Source organism: Fragaria vesca, unplaced genomic scaffold (genome assembly GCF_000184155.1).
Source record: "Fragaria vesca subsp. vesca unplaced genomic scaffold, FraVesHawaii_1.0 scf0510244, whole genome shotgun sequence".
Classification (NCBI taxonomy): domain Eukaryota; kingdom Viridiplantae; phylum Streptophyta; class Magnoliopsida; order Rosales; family Rosaceae; genus Fragaria; species Fragaria vesca.
The window spans coordinates 1-3,826 of record NW_004440719.1 but is presented as its reverse complement, the minus strand read 5'-3'; positions in this window follow the sequence as shown (position 1 = coordinate 3,826).

Genomic DNA, 3,826 nt, shown 5'->3' with positions numbered 1-3,826 from the left:
CGTCTCTACTCTCTCTCTCTCTCTCTCTCTCTCTCTCTCTCTCTCTCTCTTTCTCTCTTTCTCTCTCTCGTCGGAGTTGACCAAATCTTCGACGAGTTCTCAACTTCGCCGGCTCCGGCTTTGTCCACATGGTTGATGGTCTGAGAAAGACTGGGCTTGGTGCAGATGAATTGGTGAAGGTAAATTTGTGAAGGTGAATCGGTTTTGATGTGGATAACAAGTTTACTGGGGTCAGTAATATTCTGGTGAGGTGGATAACAAGTTTACTAGGGGTTAGTAATATTCTTGTGAGGTGGATAACAAGTTTACTAGGAGTCAGTAATATGTTATGGGGTGGATAACAAGTTTACTGGGAGTCAGTAATATTATGGTGGGGTGGATAACAAGTTTACTAGGAGTCAATAATACTCTGATGAGGTGGATTCCGGCTACTGGTGACCGGAGTCCGACAAGGCTCCGGCAAAATCCTCTCTCTTTTCCATTTTCTCTCTCTAAATGTGTATAAGACATAAGGGTAAAAGTGTCTCAAAAATATTATTTTATTATGAATTTATTAAAGATTTTTGTATTTTGACACAAATAAGTTAATCTCTCATTCAATTAGAGTCAAAAGTCTTATTATCATTGAAATGGGGTACACTTTTATTTTTTTGTGCAAATAGACATTTTCCTAAAAATCAATAAATAAATACAACATATATGTCCCTGAATGTGAAACAACAACAAACTTGATATACTAAAGGGGTGTTGGGGTGTATTCAATCTAGATTTTAAATGATTTTGGCACATTTTAAATAATCCATGGATTGATGAAAACTCTACAGAAACAACAAAACTTCTAAAAGCAAGTGATCATATTGGACTATGACTCCAACTAAGATTGCACATAATTTGACCATTTTTGGGATAGACTCGGTGCAAACTGCAAATACAAAGTTGAATGCTCTCGTTTTCAAATGCTAACAACATATAAGAGAAATCATATGGATGCACCAAATAGCCTAAAGGTGAGTGATTACACTAAATTAATCTCTAAAACTTTAATCTATACACATGAATAAATAGGGGACTCTAAGAGCAACATTTTGATTCCAAATTAAGGAAGCAGATTATTACAAGTTAAACTCTCAATGCCTTTGTGTAAATCAGTGCCTTCTATCTAGATTAGGTAACACTCTATTTACTACAACATATCAAATATTCCTTTTTCTTTTTTCTTTTTTTGAAAGGGGGACATCAATCTATATTGATCAAATGTAAGAAAACAACATGAACACAATCCGTCCTCGTGGACTATGTAGAAAGTGAACCATGCGAAACTACCTATAATCTAAGCAATTCCAATGTCGAAAACCATAACCTTGAAGCACAAAAGTAACCAAGTAACCAAGTAACCAGAACCAGAACTTGTCAACGCTTGCCAACTTATTGAACCCTCCACCATCTCTGAAGAGCCACCATAACTCTCTCTCATCTCAAGAACACGGCGAGCTCTAAAACTCCGCTTCTTAGCTTTCCTAGGGCCCCCAGAGTTAGCTCCCGCCTTCCTTGGCTGCACCTCCACAATTTTCTTCTTGTTCTTGGAACCAAAATGTCTTCCATGTTTCTTCTTCTTCACCGGCGAGATTTGGATCCTGCCATCCATAAAAGCCAAATACATCTCAGGTACAAAAGAAGGCTCATAGGGGATTACCTCTATAGGAACACCATCACTCCGAGCACTTTTACCCATCAGAATGAGAGTTAAGCTAGCATCTCTCTTCACTCCAATAACCGGATTATAGACTGCTATCGGAATCTGAATAACCGGTGGGCCTTCTGAACCCTTTCCTAAGGACGGCGGCAAGGTTGGAGATGGAGATTTGAACAAAGCTAGTTGCCTTGCCAACTCCGAGGCCAAAACACCAGGGATGGAGAAGATACTCCCCAATAGCAATGACGTCAAACTCGGACTCGGAGCCAAGATAACTCCACTTGAGAAAGGATTCACCGGAGCAGGAGGAGGATTTGAGCGAACCCCAGCCAACCCTAATCCTTGCCAAAAGCTAGGGTTAGGGTTTTTGATGACAGGAGAGCGTCCAAACCCTAGAATATCCCTCTCCACCTCTGCCATCGGCACCAAATTAATCTTCTGTAGCTTCATCACATCCGGCGGACCGCTGCACCCCTAAGATTGATGCTCCAACAGTCCATAAACTCGAAAAAACCCTACCACCCTGTCATAATTGAAGGAGAGCATGACCGTCGCCTTCCGATCACCCAAATCAAATTCAAAAGACATCGGAGGAAATGCCTCCCTCACCGGATCCGATATGTCATGAATGAGCCAAACCTTGGCCCGAATTCCATGCCACAAACCAATCTTGTCCGGAAACAACACCTGCCCTAGGAGATCCCCGACCTTCCCTGCAGCCTCCTCTATGAACAAATGTGGTGGGAGTCTAAGGATCTCAACCCATACCGTCATAGATAAGATCGGAACAGTAGCCACCTCAGAGAGGCCATCTTACTCTGAAAGAATGAAATTGGATCGTCCAAAGAACCAAGGTCCTCCTTGGATCAGATGACGATGATCCTCAGGGCGAGAAAATTTGAGCAAGTATCGATCTCCCACCGAATGAACCTAGAGACGATTATGGAGATCCCAGACGGATGTTAGGGTTCCGATCACCACCTTCGGATCTGGGAGGCACTTCTTCATAGACAGCAGCCTACCAATGGCAAAGGAGGGAGCCAAGGCAGCCGGAGTCCATGAAATCACGCCAGGAATGGTCGGACTGTCCTCACAAATGGTGAGAGCGGTGACGAAATGGTTGAAACCTCGTCAGCCATGGTGAGCAAACAAGGAATGGGTGCTAAGCGGCAGAGAAGAATCAAACCCTAGGGGAGTAGGAAATCCTAGCAACGCTCTCAAAATCATATCAAATATTCCTATCTTAGTGTTCCCCTCACACAATTTTCAAAATAAACTTATAGTTTACATCTAAGTCTATATGAAACCTTAACGGACAGTTAGCTTAGCAAAAAGTACAAGTAATGAGTAAATTACCTTGTAATATTAGCACTGTATATATATATATACACACACACACACAATTCTCTTTCCAGAGCGGTGTTCCACTTTGAAATTAAAGTGCGGACCTCTTTATTTCGCTCATTTTCAGGTCGCATTTTCACATCTCAACCATACAATATCTAAAACACAGTGTGTAGATCATTTATGCATAGTTTCATCTAATTTGGAGATCATTTGAGCTTCCGTAATTATGATTTACACGAACGGTTCCGTTTGGACATATTTTGTTCAATTAATTTATTTAATCTAATTCGGTACCTAAATGATCTTCACATTTGATGAAACTTTGCAGGAATGATCTATATATACACTGTGTTTTACACATTGTACTATTGAGATGTGGAAATACAACATGAAACTGAGGTCCACACTTTAATTTCAAAGTGGGACATCGCTCTGGAAGGGAATTGTGTGTGTGTGTGTATATATATAGGCCGGATGTGGAGCACACGTCCGCACTGGCTTAAAGTGACACGACCCACCCCGAATTTCACCCTGAAACCCAGAGTAAGTCGTGCGGGGACCACCTCCAAGGAAAATTTACTGAAAAGATTAAGAAAATCTCCCTTGCAGATGGACAACCCTAACTCGAAAATTTCATATTATACTTCTGAACATCACATAATATACAAAAATTCTAAAGTATTCAGAGCTACTAAACACAAGCGGAAGCAAGAAAATACGAGTAGGTTGAACAGGTAACCTACTGGCGAAAAACTGGCCGAAAAGCGGGTGACTATGCCTCGTCTC